The following is a 22,380-nucleotide window of genomic DNA, read 5'->3' as shown; positions in this document are numbered from 1 at the left end:
GCAAAAAATTAGAAAATAACACAGCAATTAAGCTCTTGAGGAGTTGGAGGGATGAGCTCTATAGGAGACTTGGGAAGAGAGAACCCACTGCAGATGGGGTGGCCAAAGGAGACGGTTGAAGTATATGAAGTTGAAGTTCAGCTACTTTCCAGTGTCTGGAATCCATCAGTGACCCATTAGCTCACGTGGCCTGGATGGCCAGAACTTGGTGGTGGGGATGAGGGGCTGAATATTTATTTGGAAGGATGACGAAGGGTAAATATCATTCAAAGAGGTGGAGAAGGCTGGGAAGAGACCATTTCAACTGGGCAAAACAAGGCCAACATGTTTGTAACTCCTGACATGCTTCACTAACTCCGTGTTACCTCGGGGCTTGCCCCCGAAGACTGGAGGTGCTATGGAGCACTGCAGAAGTTCATAAGTGCTACGAATTGTTGGCCCAGCCTAGCTGCCCACGTATGAGAGAGAGGAGGACAGCTGCCACTCTCCCCAGCTTCCAGGTGAGGACACCGAGTAATCAGTGGAGAAGGAGGAGCCAAGGCCTTGGTGATTCCTACTTCCATGAGGTCCTCGACCATCTTCCCCCGTGGACCGCGTTGCTTTCCTCTCTATATTAGGGTGTTTTTAAGCCAGCAGACCGAGTGATAATCTGGAAGAAGGAGAAATCCGAATTCCCTCCAGCTGTGCAAGCTGGCTAATGGCCCCAGTTGGACATGCTGGGGATCAGGAACCAGCCTGCACGTAGATGTGTGGCCACCAGAGAGGTGAGCACATTCGGTGTTATTGTGTGATTCATTTCCTCCCCCCAGCTGGCGCGTTGGAGCGGGCTCTGCAGCTTTCAGCCAGACAACCGCGGTGCTCCACGAGGGTCCTGGCTCTCCGGTACTGATGTGCAGATTTTCCCTGCCGGCCTCACGCAGGCCCGGAGTTTGCAATCACCGTGCTCCAGGGTTATAAAGCGCCCGTCATGCCTTCTGTTCTGAGCCGGCTCCTTGGAGGGACCACAGTGCCTCCACCAGCGCCGAGAGCATGGGGACACCATCCGTTCCAGAGCAGCTTGCTTCTACATGATGCAAATTGATTAAAGGTCCATTTAGTCACAGGTGGAGGGAAAAAAGGCCACTGAAGGATTCCAGATACTGGAAAGTAGCTGAACTTCAGTGACCAAAGAGCATCTGGAGCATGGAGGAAAGTCTCCTTTGTGATTCAGCTGACAGGACTCAGTTTGGCTAATTAGCTTCCTTCAAAGCTGTTGGGGAGGGGTAGCACTGACCTGAGGAGGCATGTGGGTAATCACTGTTAATGGCCTTCTCAGTATGGAATGAACTTCATCTTGGTGTTAGGATCTCCATTTCCCCCTTCTTTTTTTTTCCATTGATTTGCATGGCTTTGATTACCAGTAAGGTTGAACATTTGTATTCACTTCTATTTTTTATTGTAAGAATATTTATTTATTCATTTATTTATTATTTTTAAGAGAGGGAGCAGAGGGAGAGGCAGAGGAGAGGGAGAGAGAGAGCAGGCTCCGTGCCCAGAGTGGAGCCCGACGCTGGGCTTGACTTCATAACCCTGAGATCGTGACCTGAGCTGAAATCGAGAGCCAGACACTTAACTGACTAAGCGCCCAGGTGCCCCAATTGTAATTCTTAACATGGCATCTGCTCACTTAGCAGATTTTTATGTGCACAATACAGTATTGACGATAGGCACCATGTGGTACAGATCTCTAGAACTTCTTCATCTTGCGTAACTGAAACTTTATACCTGCTGAGTGACAACCCCCCGTTTCTCCCTCCCCCAGCCCCTGGCACCCAGCATTCTGCTCTTTGCTTCTATGGCTTTGACTATTTTCGATACAGGTTTCATAAGTAAACAGAACATCTGAATCCAGCAGGTTATATTTAGACACGAAGCTAGGTGTACTTTTCTTCTTTTTTTTATTGTGGTAAAAACATGTAACCTAGAACTTTATCATCTTAATCATTTTTAAGTGTACAGTTCAGTAGTATTACGTATGTTCAAATTGTTGTGAAACAGATCTCCAGAGCTTTTTCATCTTGAAAACCTGAAACTCTTACCCATTAAACATGTGCCCTCGTCCCCCCTCCTTCTAGCCCCTAGCAGTCACCGCCCAACTCGGTTTCTGTGGATCTGACTACTTGAGATAGCTCATAGGTGGAGTGCTATATTTGTCTTTTTGGTGACTGACTTATTTCACTTAATGTCCTCAAGGCTCCTCCTGTGACAGGGTTTTCTCTCTCCTTTTTAAAGCTGAATGCTCCATTCTATGTGTATACTATATTCTGTTTATCCGTTCATCTGTTGATGGACATTCGGGTTGCTTCTACCTCTGGGCTCTTGGGAATAGTGCTGTCAACAAGGGTGTGCAAATACCTCTTCGAGCCCCTGTTTTCAGTGCTTTTGGGTATACAGCCAGAAGTGGGTTTGTTCGATGACAAAGGCTGGTGAGGAAGTAGAGAAATTGCAACTCTTGTGCACTGTTGGTAGGAATAAAAAATGGTGCAGCCACTCTGGAAACAGTATGGAGTTTGCAAACCACCACCACCACCCAGAACTATCCTAGGATCTGAATTTTAACATGGCAGCATGTGAACAAATCCACATGGGTTTTTTTTGTTTTGTTTTTTTGTACCAATTGTACCAATTCTTTGTTGAGCTAGATGCTTTGCTGATTAATAAATATAAAGCCTAATATATTTGAGTAAGCCTAAGTAAGAAAGATCTCAAGATAATGGAGATTAATGCTTCCTACCAGGAAGAACAGAATTGCAACACTGCAAATAAAGATCAAACCTTATTCTCTGCATTGACTATAAGGGAATAAGCCACAGGTATGCACGAACAAACAGCTCTAAGTTGTTTATTGTAATACTTACAAGGGTTCGACATTGTAAATAACCAAGTTATCAAACCATGGAGGAGATATTGGAAGATATTCACAAAAATAATAGTGGTCAAGACTCCCGAGTTACATAAGGTGCTTTGCATTCTGCGTAAAACACAGCCCCAGGATTGTGCAATGCAGCGGCCCTAAGTGGTTATTTCTGGGTTGCGGGATCGCAGGTGTCCTCTCTTCTGTAGTGCTTTGGTTTGTTTTAAAACAAAACTCATGACTTCAATTTTTTTTTTTTTAATAAAAATCCTATAAAGTGGCAGATGAAGGGCGTTTGCTCTGAACCCAGAACACTTCAGGCCCCGGGAACAGCCTCCTCAAACTTGCACCATGCTGTGAGGTAAGCAGAGGTGCTCACATGTAGGTAAGCAGTAGGATCACCAGGAGGCCGTGTGGAAGCAGGCGGCCCCGCCCCCCGCCTTTCTTATTTAGTGGGTCTCCAATGGGGCCCGAGGCCGTGAGATTCTAACAAGAAGCTACTCTTCCTGCTGCTGGCCCCAAAGCAGCATTTTGAGCACTGCAGAAGAGGGGAGTGTTTTGGTGGAGAAAGGCCCAGGCATGCTCTGAACTGGTTTTGAAGTTTTGTGGTGACAGTTGTGTTTGAAGTCTCGGTTCAGAACTCCAGCCTTCCACAGGACCTTCTCTGACCACTCCCGCCACCAGGACCCCTTTGCCATCCAAGGTAAAGTCACATAAGGTAGTGACTTCACTTTCAACTTCTTTTCCAGGCCCAGGACTAGAAGAACAAAATAGACTCTTCAAAGCTCCTTTTGACTTGCTTGCTTCGTGCCTCGGTTTTCTTCTCTACAATAGGGTAATACAAGAATTCTCTGTTGCAGTTGCATCACGAGAACAGGACTATATCTGAGATGTTATAAGACTTGTTTGGAAAAACATTACGAAGTTTCTGGTCCATTAAAAAGGAGAAAAATCTGTGCCTTTACGTATACTGCCAGATTTACTGAGTTACATAAATTGCTTAATCCCCGAAAGAGTTCAACTGAGGCTTTGTGAGCACAAGTGGAGTGTTGTTTTACTAAATTCATGGTATATGATTTAAGACTTGTCTAGAAAGATTTGCATGCATCGTGAACTTTGGTAACGTAACCAGGCTGACCAGTACAATTGACTTTTTTGACAAAAGCCCTTGTGAAGACTTCGGAATGTGTTCCAAAGGGGAGAGTTGTTTGTTCTTTGGAGACCGTAAAATCGAGGACACCTAGCAATGGAGATCAGGTGACTGGAAGGCCATAATGATGACACTCATATTTGTTGCTTTGCTCTTCTAAAACACTTGGCTGTTTTAAAATGCTTTCAAATTGCTTCACTCTCCCCTACCCAGCGAGGTAGGCCAGGTTGTGTTATTTGTGCCTACTTTTATAGATCAAGGAATCAAATTGAAGTGGTTTGACTTGCCTTGGGTAGTGAGCTGTGATTTAAACCCAGGTGTCTCCACTCCAGGGTTTTTCTCCCAACATGTGCTGCTTATTAACCTCTTGGTCACCTTTTTTTTTTTTTTCCCCTAAAGTCTCCTAGAGGTGTGGGAAAGGTGTTACCTATTTAAAGCTCTACCATAGTTTCTTCAGAGCTGTGCCGGTAGCGTTACAGACAGCATTTCCTGTGATATTCTTTTCTTAAATTTATGACTAAGAATTTGTTTTTCTTTTTCTTGAAAGACAAAGTTGGCAACATCACAGAATTGTGTAATAGGGCATAATTGTATAATTATAGAAACAACCATCAAATGAACTCATTTTTAGCATTAGACAAGAAACAGCCTAACGCTTTCTAATTCTGATGGGAAGGGATTTTACATTTAGAAAACCGTTCTTTTAATTTCACTCTTTGGCGCTCTCCTCTGCATCTTAAGAGCCTGGGTGATTTCCTGGCAGGAGTTCTGCTAAGCCACGGCCAATGCCGAGCTGGGAGACGGAGGGCTGGGCGGCAGCCTGGGTCTGTTGAGATTCTGCTTAGTCATACTTTGGGAAAGTGTCTCAACCTTGAGGAGTCACAAAAACCAAAGGAAGCTATTTGTTGGGGGTGGGGGGAGGGAAATAGTCGCTTGTCAAGATCAGTTTGACAGAAGGGGCCTTGACATCTCTGCAAAATACGCATGCTGGTTGCATCTCTGGAGAGAAACCGTTTGCAGCAGACTTTTACCTTTCTGAGTTTTGCTGAATAACTGAAGAAATAGAAAGGCTTTCACCTCAGGATCCCCGTAGGCCTGATGTTCAAATGCCAGGAATTGAGTCCTGAAGCCAAGGTCAGAAAGGTCTGCGGTGAGCTCCAAACGCCTGTCAGAGGTATGCTGGCGCCCCACAGCTGTCCATGATGGGGTCAGCCCCCTAGCCAGAGTCCTGCATACACAAAAGAACCCGAAAGAGTGTCCCCAAATTCTCTGAAGCTTGAGGCTCAGGCAGTGGCTGAGGACTTTTTGAAATGAAAACAAACCTGGACTTAGATAAGGAGAAACTAGATTCAAAGAGACAACTGTATTAAGGGGCACGCTCAGACCTTAGGATCTATAAGAGTCTCAAAACCAAGCAAGGGAAAAGGCTTTTCTTTCATAGGGAGAGGAAGCAGGACTAGGAGGAACTTCTGTGGGGAAATTGGGCAAGCAATTAAGGTGGAAAGATGGCAGGATGGGGTGGTTTGACAGAAACATTCTCAGTGCGGTTGGCCTATCCCCGGGGGTGAGCTGTTAAGAGCTCCATGTTCTACATTTTAGTGCTTGCTCAGGCTTGGGACGAGTCAAAGTTCAGGGGCCTGTGGGAAGGAGAGAAGCCTGGTTGAAGTCCGTGGGTAATTAGTGGGCAGTCATGAACACTTGGTCAACCTCGAGCTCTCTGGGCACCGGTGGTCTACTCCTCACTCCTTCCTGAATGTGGGCCCCAAGACTGGCTGCACCTGGCAGCTTCTCAGAAACTGATTCCATAATACCACCTCTGGGATTCTGTTCCCAAGCTTGGCTGTGCATCAGAATCAGAAGCATGTTAAAACACAGTCTATGTCCTCAACAATGGGTGTAATCAGAAGACCTGGTTTAGAGCAGTATATCCATGGCTTGCCAGCTGGCTGAATCAATTATACTTAGCCTCAGTCTCCTCATCTGCAAGGTGGGACTGCTGCCTACTTCAAGTAGTCCTCATGAGGACGGTATGCTATTGTGAATGTTCCCATAGGAAATAGGAAAACTTTAAGCACTAAGTTATTACCATAGATTTTGTTGGTTGGGTTTTTGTTCCTATTTAGAGAAGTCTCCCACATCTCTCAGTAGCCCAAGTGTCAGCTGTGAGCAGCTCACTTAAACCAACATGCTCTGGAGAGATTTCTTATGTGTACTGCGATAGGTGAGAAATTAGAAGTAGGGGGGCCCCTGGGGGGCTCATGTCCATTAAGTATCAAACTCTCGATTTCGGTTCAGGTCATGATCTCAGGGTGGTGGGATCGAGCCCTACATTGGGCTCTGTGCTCAACAGGGAGTTTGCTTAAGATTCTCTGCCTCTGTGCCTCTCACTGCTTGTGTGTGTTCTCTCTAAAATAAAATCTTAAAAAAAAAACAAAAACAAAATCACACAACAACTGGGAGTAGGGCTTGGACAGGCTACTGAGATTTCGATTCTATAGGCGTTCCAGGATTGGAATCCATCTTGAATCTGTCCAGTGTCCTAGAAACTCTGTGGTCTTTGGTAGGATCATAAATCCAGAGCTTACCTGGATAGAATGGTATACTCAGAGCTGTAATTTCTCCTGGACATGGAGAATGGGTTGGGCAGTATAACCTTGGTAGTAGGATGATAGAACTGATGCCCTTTAGGAAGTTTGTTTGTTTGTTTGTTTTTCCTGCTGTTTTTAGTTGTCATGTTTGTTTGTAGACCATAAAATGGTTTCAAAACGGAAGAGAAAAAGGCTTGATATTATGGCAGGAATTTTGCTGATTGGGGATCTGACCACAGCACTTTCTACCACTGATTTTTCTACTTACAGTCAGGACTCTCTCGGGACTCATATTCCCATTGTATGTGAAAGCACAACACTCAGGAAGTCACAGGTGCAAATACAGTATTTTCCCCCTGACCTGGGGTTTCATTTTCTGTAGTTTCCATTACCTGTGGTCTGGAAGGATCTGATACTCCTGACAATCATCAGATAGTCCATGGTAGCCTAACTCTATATCACAGTGCTTATCTCACTCACCTCCTCATATAGACCTTTTATCATTGTACCTCCTCACACAAAGGGGGATTACAGTGCAGTAAGATTTGAGAGACCACATTCACAGGACTCTTATCCCGGGCTATTCTTAGAACTGTTCTACTTCAGTTGTTAATCTTACTGTACCTAATTTATGAACTAAACTTTCATAGGTATATATGTATAATGTTCAAAACCAAAATTCACCCAAGTAAACTTCAAGATCTAATTGGCTTTATTAATTGATTCATGAATCAGGCAACATCCTATCTAAAAAGTACCATGGAGAGATGCTCTGAAGGGTTGTACAGAATGGACAGTTTTTATAGGAAGGAGGGCAGGGCAAGAAGTTGTTAGCAAAAAGAATGGTTACATCTTCTAGTTTGGGGTCTAAGGGAATAGTGGGGATTTTTACCAAGCAGATTCTCTCCCTAGTGCTGATCAGGAAACATCAGATTGTTAAAAGGTCACATTCCTGAGATAAGTTGAAACGAAGTCTTGGTTTGCTGTTGTGGGGGCACAGATGACTCCATTTTGGGATTTTAACAATAGGGAAAATATAGAACATAGAGGGTTTGATACTCACCATGGTTTCAGGGCATCCCCGGGTAGTCTAGGAACGTAGCCCCTATGGATAAAGCATGGGAGGTGTTACTGTACTTTCCTAACCTCGACAATGTGTGTCTAATGTGTGTCCTTTCCTCCTCTTTTCCTTTTCCTTCCCCTCCCTTCAAACCTTTTTTTTTTTTTTTTTTTTTTTTGGTGTCAGCTCTGTGCTAGATAGATGCTATATTAGATGCTGGACTATAATGATGAATAAAACCTAATTCCTGCTTCCTTGGAGCTTAATATCTGGCCACTGTTCTCAGTGGGGTTTGGAATGGGGAATGATTAGTATGGTCTCCCTGCCGAAGGAAAATTGGTCCCATATGAAAATAGTTAAGGACTAGAAATCCTGTGTGGGGTACAGAGCTCTCTAGGAATCCAGGTACCTGAGTCCTACCATTTAGTAATTGGGTGACTTGGAATTATACCTTTGAAATTTATATCTTGGTGTCTGAGGAAAATCCTGAGATGAGCAGGGAGGATCTATTAGAGGCTCAGATGAGGCAATCTATCTGTATATATAATTGCTGAGGATTACGAGGTGCTTTATAAGAATATTAATAATGAGACTCCTGTCTCATTCCTACTAGCCAGTAGTATTCCTACTAGCCAAAAAGCAGAAACAACCTGAACGTCCATCAACCAAGTGGATAAGCAAAACGTGATCTTGGTATACAATGGAACATTATTCAGCCATGAAAAAGAGTGAACTGATACATGCTGTAATATGAATGCATCTCAAAAATCTTATGCTAAAGAGAAGCCAGAGACCAAAGGACACATATTGAATGGCTTCTTTTATAGGAAACCGAGAGCTAAATGTTCAGACAACAGACCTGGTTGTTGCTGGGGGTGGGGGGAGGGGAGCGACTATTCTGTGGGTAAAGGGTTTCCTTTCAGAGCGATGACCATGTCCTAGAACTAGAGGTGGTGATCGTGCAACACCGTGAATGTTCTACAGGCCACTGAATTGTATACCTTAAAGATTCATTTTATATGAATTTTACCTCCATTTAAAATGGAAACAATGAAGGCACTGGGACTGTTTGGGATCATGTGACAACGTAACTTATCCTCCCTCTTCATGAGGAAAGCTCTAGGCAAAAGTTATGGAGGTTCTTGTCTAGTTAAGAATCCAGTTTCATTCAGTGGCTTGTGTTCTAGTCCAAGTAAAAAGTGTTCTCCTTGCCCCAGACTCTTGGAGCCAGTCTCTATCAGGAATGGCTTCCCTTAAAGAGTCTAGAAAACGTTTTTGCTAGCAAAGTTGACCATCTTCTCAGGAGCTTGGGAGTTAACTTGATCAAGATTTTTTACTTCTGACATTTTAGCCTCCTCCCCCCAACCCCGGGTGGTTTGCCAGGTGAGTTATTTCCTGCTAGGGTGAAAATAGCCTCTTTAATTTCTTCCCCTGATATGTGAGTGTCTCTATTTCATTACTCTGCTTTGTTAATCAGGAAGTCCGTCTCCGAGGAGCAAATCTAATTTCATGGACTCTCAATCTGAGACTTAGCTAAGGTTAAAAAAAAAATTGGCATAAGGGTCCAGTAAATGATGACTAATTATCTCTGAATACATACACATGCTCCCAGAGTCCTCGAGAGTCTACAGGTCTCATCTGGAATCCAGATACTTCTTAGGGAAACCCATGTCCCTTCTGGATCCCCATAACCAAACCTTATTTTTAACATTTTGGACAGAGTTCATCTAGTCATTGTATATATATATGGGTTATTTTCTGCTCTCTAGGTAGCTGATTATATGTTGCTGGAATCTTCTCCTGAAGTGCTTCTTAAAAACTGTTTTATTTCTGTGGTTTTGTTTTGTCTTTTTAAAGTTTCTTCTGACCCCCCCCTCCCAAAAAAAGCTATTACCTACTGGAGTTCTGGTTAGTGGCAGAATTCATGGGGTAGGACGAATCCTACCAGAGGGGCTTCTAGTTCCTTCCAAAGCAGTAGAAATGGGAGAAATGCTGAATTGTTCCCTATGTAACTTCAATCCCAGAGTCTCATGTGGCCCAGGATATATTGATGTTACACCAAAGAAACAGCCGTCTAATGGAATGTCTTTTAACCATGTTTTGTTAGAAGGGCAGAACTGGTATTTGTGCAGCATTCTACTCAGAAGGCTTTCTAAAAATTAAACTTCACATTCTTCCTTTCTTCATGGTTTCTACTTCATGGCAGCTGCTGAAACTCCTCCTCTCTGGCACTCTCCCAGTCCTTCCCTTCAGCTTCTCCTGGGCTGTGGCCTCCTACCTCTGCCCTTCTTCTCCAAAGCCTCTATTCTCTATAAAGACCCTTTCCCAGAGTGCAGCTCCCTGGCAAGTAGAAAGGGTATGCCTTTACCTGTCCCTTTCCCCAGCCTGGCTCCCCCGGAGGTTAGAACTGGCTGGGCTGCTGCCTCTTCCCTAAAGCACACATTTATGATTGGGACCTGAAGCTGCTGGGGGAATAGAGCTACTTGTTTCTATTTCTACCCACTTACTTAAAAAGCAGCTGAAAATTCTTTAGGGAGAATCATGGAGAGGCCAAAGCCCTGCACTGGAAGATTGGAGTCCTGGTATGCAGTGCAACCCAGGACAAGAGTAGAGGTTCAGAGTCCAGCAGATTGGATTTGGTTCCTTCGTTTATTAGCTGTGTGACCTTTGCAAAGTTCACGCCCCTTAAGCACCACAGTGCCCATCAAAATGGGTCTAATCCTAGGGTGTTTTCTTGTAAGAGTGCTCCAGACTCAGAGCAGAGGGCCCTGTCTTCTGAGCCGATCCAACTTGCTTACTCTGGAGTCTTCATGGAGTCTTCACCTCTGAGAAAATACCTCAAGGGTTCCCCTCCTTGGGTGTTATGAGCCCAGTCTGGGCTGCAGAAAGGCTGGCCACCCAAGTTTTTGCTCTCTCCTGCTTCCCTGTTCAGGCATGGTGGCTGGAGTTTTTCCGTTCCATCCCTGGTAATAAAACAGGCTGTAATGTAAGTGATCTGCCATTTGCTTAGTTAGTAACTTTATGACATCTCTTCATTAGTTTTCTCTTTAGTGTTTATAAGACCATCAGATGAAAAATGATATCGTTGTCACTAGGAAGCAGATGAGCCAATGCATTAAGCATCATTCTGCAGCCAATTTAGGAGGGTGGCAAGCCCAAGGAATAAAGAATGCAGTGGTGGCACTAAGGAGGAAAGGGAAGCATGCTGAGTCATTGGAGCCTGCTCCAGAAAAGGAGCTCTAGATGCCAGACGGGGCCTGAATGAGAGAAGGGCCTGCATCTGACCTTGGATGACAAGTGTGGCCAAGATTAGCTGCAGAACTTGCAGGGCCCAGAACAACATGAATGCAGCCCCCCCCCCCTTTTTTTAAACAACTTCAAGACCACCACAACAGAGCATGAAACCAAGCTTGGGATCCTTCAGAGCATGGGGTCCTGTATAACTACACAAGTTGTACACCCTCAAAGCCTGTCTTGAGGGTGGCTAAGGTGACTCCCCCATGTGCTCTCACTGTGGCACTTAACATACTGTGTTTTGATGGTAGCCCTTCAAAACCCAGGGAACATTTGAATCATAAGTTCTATAAAAGGATAGTGCCCTTAAGGCTGAAGAGAGGACTAAATAAAATCCGAAGGAATAAAAAAAATGCATCTTTGTCTACTGAAAGCAGAAAGGTAAATTGGAATCTGTTCATAAATAGGATTTGATTTTAAACAGATCATTTCTTAATATCTTAAAAGCAGATGTCTTCCAGGGAAATAAGGTGTTGTTGAGGGATGGGGGTGGGTGTTGATGTGGTCAGATCGATTGGTTAGCAAGACTTAACCCGAGAAATTGTTTTCATGATCACTGAAGAAAATGCTCTGTTCTGACTTCGTTAACTCAGTTTAGTCTGGAAGAGCATCTACTTGGTTGGAGTTTTATCTGTGTTGAAGAGAACATTTAGAAATCTATATCTTTACAATCCTTACAGATACTTTGACAGCAAATATCTCCTATAAACGCTCTTTACTAGAACAGAATGTGTTGGGTTTAGCTAGTTCACGACCACACATGATGAACACCCATTTGAGTTTGATGGTTTTGATTTTTGAATTTCTGTCTGTGGGGCCCTGATTTGTGCTGAACACAATGATGAAGAATCAAATGTGGTCAAGGAATCCTACCATTTAAAGTGTTGTTAATCTCCATACTTCGGAATACATAATTCACCATGCCCTCTAACATTTTCCTAAAGTAAATCTGAGAAAGAATGTAATTAACGTTTAACGTGGTGTATGGCTGACAAATTAACCTACTTCTAGAAGAGGTCAGAAAACTGGGCTTTCAAAAGTGTCGCAGGGAATCAAGGTATTTTTAAAAAATTCTTTTAGGACACCTTTAGTAGTAAAACATGCGGTAAGAGCATGTCAGATTATGACCCAAATCATAAAACTGAGTTTTTCCTCTGATGTAAAGGATGCTCACAGTGTGCCAAGAAGGACCATAATCAGCTACATTTATTCTCTAATGTAGAATAAAATTGAGGACAAGCTGAATTATGGACCATGCCATGAAGTCTTCTGAGCATTTGCTGGTGGTAGTGAAAGGCAAAGGACATAGAGAAAGCATTTGAAATACAGATGCATTAAAATGTGCAGAGAAATCTTGCCTTCTATCTAATGGTCCTAGCAAGTCCTTCCCCGTGTCATTGAGAAGCTGAAGTTTAGGCAGCATGTTCTAAGGAAAAATGAAGATGAGGGCTTTCTATATTCAAGATGGAAGCTCCATTTCCCCAGACTTTGGGAAGGTGCTGGCAGAGAGGCTTTCCCCATTTCTGTTGATGAACCCGCTTCATCAGGCCCTACCAACAGGGGGTGATATACTGTGGATGTTTCTATTATTCAAGAAAAGGGACTTTGTAGAGAACGTCAAAATTGTAGATGCAGAGAATGACAGAAGCAAATGTATTTATTTTAAATTTTACTTTTCTGTGTTTGACCAGTGTTCTAAAGGGATTTGCCATTTGTTTTCTTTTTAAAGTGATGAAGTATCTACTTTCTAGGGTAGAACTAACTGAAAGTTTCAATTTTGTGCGAGAGGAAAAAATATTCTTTTCGCTCAATATAATCTATACTAAAGATATAGGAGAGATGAAGCTAGTGGAATTAATCTTAGCCTCATATAAAGTTATAATCAAAGAAAGGTAGAACACATGGATTAGGATGGCCACTGTACCTTCTTCAGACTGACTATGCCTCATTAGGAGCATGCCAAGCATGGTGAGATAGAGAAATAGGTGAGCAGAGTTCTACTGGCAATGATGCGACTGAATATCCCCATCATTATCATCATCACAGCCATCTTTGGGGTTCACTAGTCAGTTGATGAGCTAAGCAATTTATGTACATTCTCGAAGTCCTAATAACTCTGAGGAAGGTGGTATTATCACTGTATTGTAAACGAAATATTAAGGATTAGTGAGGCTAAATAACTTAGGCTACATGGCAAATATAAGTAGGAGCCAGCTTTTAATTCATGTTCCCAAATTTATACTTTATATTTATGGAGTCGTTTTAGTGGTTTTTGCCTCTAGCGTCTACTTCTCTGTATGAAAAATATATCCTGATAGTCCACTGGGGGAATCCTGTCTCCCCCCAACTCTTAGTCTGTGTGTTTCAAGAGAAGTTGATTTAGAAATGGAGGCTAGTCGTGGTGGATAATCCTTTTAATGTACTGTTGGATCCTATCGGCTGGGATCTCGTTGAGTATTTTGGCATCCGTGTTCATTAGGGATATCGGTCTATAATTCTCCTTTTTGATGGGGTCTTTGCCTGGTTTTGGGATCAGGGTAATGCTGGCCTCGTAGAATGAGTTTGGAAGTTTTCCCTCTGTTTCTATTTTTTGAAATGGCTTCAGAAGAATAGGTATTATTTCTTCGTTAAATGTTTGGTAGAATTCCCCTGGGAAGCCATCTGGCCCTGGGCTCTTGTTTTTGGGGAGGTTTTTGATTACTGCTTCAATTTTGTTACTGGTTATTGGTCTATTCAGATTGTCTGTTTCTTCATGTTCCAGTGTTGGTTTATAAGTTTCCAGAAAGGCATCTATTTCTTCCAGGTTGCTTGATTTGTTGACATATAGTTGCTGATGATAATTTCTAATAATTGTTTCTATTTCCTTGGTGTTAGTTGTGATCTCTCCCCTTTCATTCATGATTTTATTAATTTGGGTCCTTTCTCTTTTCTTTTGGATAAGTCTGGCCAGAGGTTTATCGAACTTATTCTTTCAAAGAACCACCTTCTGGTTTTGTTGATCTGTTCTGTTTTTCTGGTTTTTATTTCATTGATCTCTGTTCTAATCTTTATTATTTCTCTTCTCCTGCTTGGTTCAGGTTTTATTTGCTGTTCTTTCTCCAGCTCCTTTAGGTGTAAGGTTAGCTTGTGCATTCAGGATTTTTCTACTTTTTTGAGTGAGGCTTGGATGGCTATATATTTTCCCCTTAGGACCACCTTTGCAGTATCCCATAGGTTTTGGACTGCCGTGTTTTTGTTCTCATTGGTTTCCATGAATTGTTTAAGTTCTTTTTTAATTTCCTGGTTGACCTAAACGTATCTTTAGTAGGATGCTCCCTAGGTGTAGGACAGTCAAAATCTATTCTCCTAGCCTAGGCATAGGCCAATCAAAATATCCTATTCCTCTAGCCAAAGTGGTTGGATTAGAGACAGACATCCAATCCAGGTCAGGCCAGTAGGAGTTAATAAAACTCAATTTGGGACATTGGTTTGCCATCATTGAAGAGATTCCCTCTTTTCTGCTGAAAATTTAAGATTAGAAGGATGTAGACTAGAAATAGTACAGTCTTTTACAGTCCCAGGTTAAAGCCTATTTGGAGGTTGAACCAAATGCAGAAAAAGGCAGAGAGATGGAGAGAAATGGAGTCCTGGTTGTATCACTTGAACCCTGCTCAAAGCTGTACCTGAAAGAAGTGCACTGGACTTTCTAGTTACCTTGGGTTGGGTCTTCACTTGTAGAAAGAGTTCTAAGGTTCTCAAGGTAATTGGATAGCTGATGATCTGTCTCTCTGCAATCATCCTTTTTCGCTGGATGCAGGTACCCACACTCAGTCCCATCTGCTCTAGTACCTTCACTTTGTCCTCTCTAGGTATCTCAGCCATAGCACTAGTAAGCCTTTATCTACTATTCTTAATGTGAATCTGTTATTTGCTTTTTCTTTTTTCTTTTTGGTTAGGCAGGTTTCAGAGGAGACCCTATTTGTTCTTGGAAATGTATCCCATCTACATCTCTTGTTCAAGATTGTATTCAACTTCATATGGTGGATGAGCTTTCTCCTAAGCAAAATGACTACAGGAAAGTGGTTCTTACTATAAAAGGATCCAGAATTCCTGGAGGGCCATAGACAGAGAGATGGGGTTTACTCTTTCATTCAACAAATATTTACTGTACATCTATGTTGTACCAGGTGCTATTCTAGGCACTTCCATCATGGAGTTTATATTTTAATGGGGGAGATGATGAATAAATTTGTATTTGGTGACAAGATTGTCCCAGAACAAAGGAACAGCAGTTACAAATTTGTCCTTATAGTATTCTTTGAAACTATTTTCAAGGCCAAGTTCAACTTAATGTAGTCATTGAAAGCCACTTGTAAAAAGATGTGTAAGAAGCAGTAGACCACTGTTCACCAGGCTGTGAAGTAATTCTTGAGTCTACCAATTTATTAAAAAACTGATCAAGAGAAGCAACGTGTTGTGTGGAAAGAAAAGTTGAAAGGAGTTGGGAAAGCCTGGATACAGGCCCAGTTAGACCATTAACCATAAGAGTAGTAGACTCCATTTAATTTCAAATCAGTTTTATAATCTATGAAATGAAAATGGTAATATGCTCTGCCAAACTTTATAGTTCTGAGGATCAAAATGAGACCTCCATATATTTGGGAAGTATTGCTGCTACCGGAATGTTTTGATATATGTCAATACTTTATACATATATTTTAATAAACACATAACCTATATAATATATATAAAATATTGGGAAGAGAGGGAGGAAGAGATGGGGAACAGATTGTTTCCTGATCACCTTCTCTTCCAGTTTCCAGTCCCTCCTATGGCCCAGCTACTCTTCTTCTTGCCCCTGTGGTTCTAGAAGACACCCCTAGGTCCTTTCAGTAAAACTTCCCCTTTAAGTTAGAGTAGGTTTCATTTCCTTTTTTAAAGAAAGTCTCAGGGGAAGAGCGAATCCTAGACTGGATAGGAGTTGTATTAAATCCTAGATTTCCCACCAAATTTAAGAATCCCTCCATAGCCTCCTTGACAGATAGTGACTTGGCTTCTGATTGAAGACTTCCAGTGATGGAAAGCTCACCATTACCTGAGGAGGTCTGTTGTCAAATGATTATCTTCTGTTGTCTGAACTTATTATATTCATCTAAAGCTATTTCCCTATATTTTATACCCTCTGCTTATGGTCTGACATGCAGAGTAGTACAAGCTAATGCCTTTGGGGTGCTTCTTCAACTCTTGGTGAAAGTTATTGTGATTCTACTTTCTCTTGGGGGAAACACAAAAAGAAATACATATTTTACATAAAATAGTCTGGAATGGGGCAACCAGATTGTTAAAGAATCTGGATTTTTTCCTTTAATTTTTCTTGGATTGGCTTTATATCCTATATGTTTGCCCTGTTCTAGATACTTTCATACATAACCAATGTCCTTCTAAAATATGGTCTCTAGAATTTAGCACAGCGTTCCAGATATGATGGAACCAGTAGAACTGTTGAATTTCATAGTTCAAATAATAATCCTATCATTCAGCCACTACAAGACTACCTAATCTTATCACATCTTTATGATAATCTAGGAACCTTGGTTATCCTTGAACAACATATTGACTGTGGAGTGGTAGAATCCACCAAATAAGGATTCATTTTTAACAATATTGATTGGTATACAGAAAACATACTTAAATAATTGGCAGCTATGTTTATATGAACTCTTTCAGTAGGTATCAAATCAGTATTCTATCATTCTTACTAAAGTTTATATATAGTTTTGGATAGTTAGTTAAGGAAATTAAGCTTTGGAGGTTCTTCCAGTCTTTGGCCTTGGTCCATCTAGTCTTGGTTTTCCCTTTTCTCACGTACTGTGTTTTATGACTGTCTTGTTAAAAATGTTATCTTGATTTTTGTCATTGGTCTGGCAGGACTTGGGCATTGAGGGGTTTCTTGCGTCCTCACTTATTTTTTCAGCAAGGAAAAATCCAAATTGAAATTTACCTTCAAGGTCCTTTATAACATGCTCTTTTTCAATTTTTTCCTGCAGTGGCTCACCTTCATCCTCGGGTCCAAATCACTCAATCCTCTGTCCCCTGGATTTTCTTACCTTTGCCTTTTGTTTTGCAGAATGAAATACCTTTTCCTTTTTTCAGTTCTGCCTATCATAATCCTATTTATCTTTGAAAACATGATTCTAATCTCTCTCCATGGTACCTTCCAAGGTCTTTCCTGTTCACCATAATTCCTCTGACTTTATATTCTAATAGCATTTAGTTTATCTCCTGCAGAGAACAAGTAATCCTACTCATAAAATTTTTTTTATGATAGTATATTAAACTTTTACTAAACTCTTATATATTCCATTTTCTTGTGCTAATAAAGATGAAAATTTTAAATGTTTCAATTAAAATTAAAAATTAAAAATATTATTTAAAATGAAGGCAGAAATCTTGCGGGATTGGATATTTCTGAGAGCCCGTAAAGTTCTTTGCACTTGGGTGCTTAAGAAGAAGCTGTCCATGGTTTAACATTATAACCCCTAAACCAGAGATCATTTAAAGAGCAACACACTGCAATGAAGTTTGGATTTAGTATGTTTTCAAGTGCAGAATGTAGAGAGAATAGTATTTTTCATTCTCAGATCTCTTAATAAAGTTTTCTGAAAGGGAAAAAAAACCCAGTAACATACTACAATCACAAACATTTCTTCGTTTCTTGTGATCTGGAAAATATTATCCTCATGCCTTAATTCATGGCCATACATATTACGAAAACTTGCCTTCTCTCTGGATTCCCAACACTGATGACATTAAAGTGCCACGCATCTATCATCTATTACTTTCCTCTGCTTGTCCCCATGTTCAGGTTTTAAATCCACAGATCTTCTTAATTCCTCGTATTTTAATATCTATTTTACATATCTGAAGACTTAGTCTTTGTTATAGGAGATCATGATGCAGGTTGACTGTGAGCTAATTCTAATGCCAAACCTTAAAGAAAAATCTTAAAATTTTCAGTTTATTGGCCTTTGAAACATTCTACTGAATGTCCTAAATATCAAGGATTTGCAAAAATTAAACTTGTGATTTGAACTTTTGAGTGTACCTAAACACTTTTTTTTAACTAACTTTTTAATTGAAGTGTAGTTGACGCACCATATTAGTCTCAGGTGTACAGCATAATGATTTGACAAGTCTATACATAATGCTCTGCTCACCACAAGTATAGTTACCATCTGTCTCCATACAACGCTGTTATAATGCTAGTGACTATATTCCATATGCTGTGCCGTTTATTCCCATGACTTATTCTGTAACTGGAAGCCTGTGCCTTCCATCCTCCTTCACCCATTTTGCCCACCCCCCCCCATCTTCCCCTCTGGCAATCTGGCAACTATCAGTTTATTCTCTATTTTCTGTATTTATGGGTCTGTTTGTCTTTTTTTTTTTTCCTAAACACTTTTTTCCATCAAGTAAGTCTGATTTGTGAAGATCACTCTAGAAAATTTCCTTTTCTCTCAGGATTGCAGAAGAAGGAAAAACTACTTTAGCGTTGCTTTTCTACTAGAGTTCTCATCAGCCTGAAAAGAACTGATCTTCTATGTTTTGATACAAACTGCTTTTCTGAACTCCTTTGCCCCTGTTTCCATAGAAATTTGGGATGGGCCTGGATTTATCACTACTAATTTCTAAATTCTAGGCACTCACATGTTAGGGTTTGAGGTCAACATGTTTTAGTAGAATGTCTTTGACAAACATTTATAGACTGAAAACAATTTCTGTATTTAAGGAATGGTCACTGGCATGGAAGGAAATTGGTTTCATCAGTTGGCTGTAGTTGGAAGTCTGCCAACAAGTAGGCTAATTGACCATTGCTTTGGTGTCTGATGGAGGCCAACAATGGAGTGAACCAGGTACCCTTCTCTAGTGGCTCTCCACGCACCTCCTAGATGCTCTCTCAGAGACTACATTTGTTCTAGAATAGTCTTAAGTATTAAGGTCCGCTCTAACATGGACCCTAGGATCCTAGAGAAAATGGGCTGTCCTGCCAGAGGGCTGTGTTCGAAACTATGTCCTTGACCTGACCTCTTAGGTCTGCTCACTTTGAGGTGCACTGGGTGGCTAATGCTACCTATGACTCAGCAACTAGTTTTTATGTGTTCTTATGCTTTAACAACATATTAATATCAGAACTTGTGGTTTATCAGATACTTCCTTAACATTTTGTGTCTTCACTTATAAGCTAAGGAAAGAATTCCATGGCCCACATCATGATTAAGGAAAGTCACTTGGTCAAGGTCACATAAGTGGCAGAGGTTCTTATAGAACCGGGTTTCTCAGCCTCACTATTGGAATTTTAGGGTAGAGAACTCTTTGTGGTGGTGGACTATCTTGCATTGTAGTATATTTACCAGTATCTTTGGCCTCTACCTGCTACATAACAGTTGTAAACTGCCCTCTGTCCCAAGTTGTGACCATCAAAATATCTCTAGATGTCTTCTGGGGACAAAATTGCCCCCAGTTGGGAACCACTGATCTAGAATAGGATTTCCCACTTCAGGTTACTTTTTTTTTTTTCCCTTAATTCTTCAGGAGAAATCCCACATTGCTTTGTTCTCACATAATGCAATCTTTACAAAATTAGAGCCTTTTACAAGGAGGGACCTTATGTGTAATGAGAACTTTCTGTATTCTAGTGAAAAAAAAGACACTTCCACAGTTTAAGTGAATCCTTTCTTACTCTCTAGAAGAATGAACTGTAATTACTCATTTTCCATAAGAGCATAAGTTAGGACCCCAAGCTACTTTATATAGCCTATCAATTGTTCATGGAATGTTCAGTTTAATTCCCATTTAATTGAATGTGCAAGGAATGTTTCACCATACAATGTGTTCTCTCATGTGAAGTGCCAAGAGGTTAACAAACCACCAATTCAATAAAATATCCAAGGATCTCAGAAGTTTAGCATAGATACCAGGAAATGTTTTAGGGTATATTTGATGTTCAAGAGATAAATAAGATGTGGCTTAATAGATTTAAATACTTCTTGAACATCCATTATGTGCAAGACCCTGAGCCAAAATGAATTACAGGGCCTCTGCCCTTCAGGGACTAGAATCTTCTCCAGACATCCACAAGCTGCTATTACAGTGTGTTGTTAGAAGGTTGTGAGGATCTGCTAGAAGCAGGAGTGTGACATGGACTTGTTGAGTTGTGTTTTAAAAAAAATAGTGCTTAGGAATTTCCAAATAATACAAAAATACAAAAGAAATTAAATCATAATCCCATAAAATTAGGAAATGACTTTGATGTTTTGGATAATTAATTCAAGCATTTGACTGTAACTGTTGAGTCCCACCTATTTTTCCTCAGCTTTGAGATGTAACCTATAATCTAGTGTAAGGTATATAATATGTTGATTTGTTACACTTGCAAAGTGATTGCCAATTTAGCATTCCCTAGAACCTGCATCAAATCCTATAATTAGCATTTCTTTGTCACATGTATTTTTCTTAAAGCTGCATCTTTACCAAGTGTGGCAAATCTTCTACCTAATGCGTTAGTGATAAGATTTACAACCAGCTTGTAGAGGTTTGTTTTTCCACTATCTTCTTTAGAATATTTTTTTTGGGGGAAAAAAAAAGCGCCTCCAACAGCCAGATCTTTGGGGACAGTAAGACTAGCCAGAACTAAACTCTTAATAAAGTCAGTGATTTTTATGAGGTATGAAGACTTTTTCTGGGAGCTGTGCCCATAGGGAAGATGGAAGAAAGGAAATCCTATTTGAAAACACATGATCAAGCACATTTTGTCTCCCACATGTAAGTGAAGTTTATATAGAAAAGGGAATAACCTAAAGGAAATAGATGGACTAAGGGTAGATTTTATTCAAGACCTTTTTTTCCAGTGAGTTTTACAATTTCTCTTCAATTTTATAAGAGAAATGTGGGCTATGACAAAGTTACACATTTGGTTGGAGTGAGCTTTATTATGTTGGGTTGTATGCTCCTGTCTTATAAAACTGGGAGAGAGTAAAGGGGTGTCATGGGACCTCCCTTGTGAGAAAGGGTTAGGGAGAATTAGCATTTCTTAAGCATTTCCTATGTTTTAGATGAGTTAATATGTATTAAGTAACTTAGACACGACAACCTTCTGAATCAGGTAGTGGTAGCATTATTTTAAAGGAGAGCACTCAGAAGCCATGTTAATATGTGACTGGAACAGACCCTGGTTCTGTTTCATGATAAACCCTGTTCTGTAATGGTTAAGTTCTCAACTTCAGTTTTATGTGCCCTGATTATTTTATCTTGTAAATGTTATAACAGGTTGTGTCTAGGAGATGCCTACTTTTTTAGATTCATTCCTTCTATCCCCTTCTTTTCCTGCTTCCAGAATAGTCAGGGGTCTCCAATGGGCCACTCACAAGATCAGGGTATGTGGGAGAGGGATAGCAAATTTGGAATCACGTGGTGCTATTTTCAAATGCCAGCTCTGCCACTTAGTAGCTTTGTGACCTAGGACAAGTTTACTCTCAGCTTCAGGGTTTTTGTTTTGTTTGTTTTTTAACTGTAAAATCTAAGCAATAATGTGTATCTTCCAGAGTTGTTGTATGGATTAACTGGGGTGTGTAAAGAACATGGCTGCAGGGCCTGACCTCCAGTAAACACCCCATTGGTGGGAGCTGTCAATCTCCTTAGATGTTGGGGAGGGAGAAGGAAGCTGTTATTCTGTCTCTCCATCCCTCCCCAGAATAATATTCCCACTTTCTCCACTTTGGTTTTCAGTTTTCCCCATAAGTTATAGCTCTGGAATAATCTACTTACCTATTTCTGACAAATTCTTACCTTTTGGCAAGTCTAATTGCATCTGTTATCATTCGAGGTCTTCTATGACCCACAACTTGAAAGAGACTATGGGAAGAAAACTACTTTAGAACAAACTATAATCAGTGGAAAGTAGGTTAATCTATCTAGTGGGCAGAAGAGGATAGGTCATTACCCTTGGTAGTTAACTTGGTTTATAGCAAGCTATTCTGAAAAGTCACTGCTGTGGGTGACCAGTGGGTCCCCACTGGGTCATGAGTGTCAGCCAATATCAGAGAGTTCCAGATTTGTTTTCCTTAAAGGTTTCAGTGCCTCCCTGAGGAAAAACATAAACGTTAATAAACCTGGGCCTTGCTCAATGTGTGAGGAATATATAGTAAGTATCACCATTCCCATTCTGGGAGGAAAAACTCAAGATGAAGTCTCTCAAGGTCACTCCAAGTTAGTGCCATCTGTCATTCTTCCTTCCTCCTGAGAGGATTGGCCCTCTCCTAAACAGCAGCTCTACAAACATCTGGGGTGAAGACATAATGCCAAGATGAAAGCAGGCCCAGCAGGTCTCTTGTCCTCCAAATGCAGTGTGCTTTTTTAT

Source organism: Ursus americanus, chromosome 7 (assembly GCF_024610735.1).
Source record: "Ursus americanus isolate L20-20 chromosome 7, mUrsAme1.1.p, whole genome shotgun sequence".
Classification (NCBI taxonomy): domain Eukaryota; kingdom Metazoa; phylum Chordata; class Mammalia; order Carnivora; family Ursidae; genus Ursus; species Ursus americanus.
Note: the sequence above shows the minus strand (reverse complement) of the source record.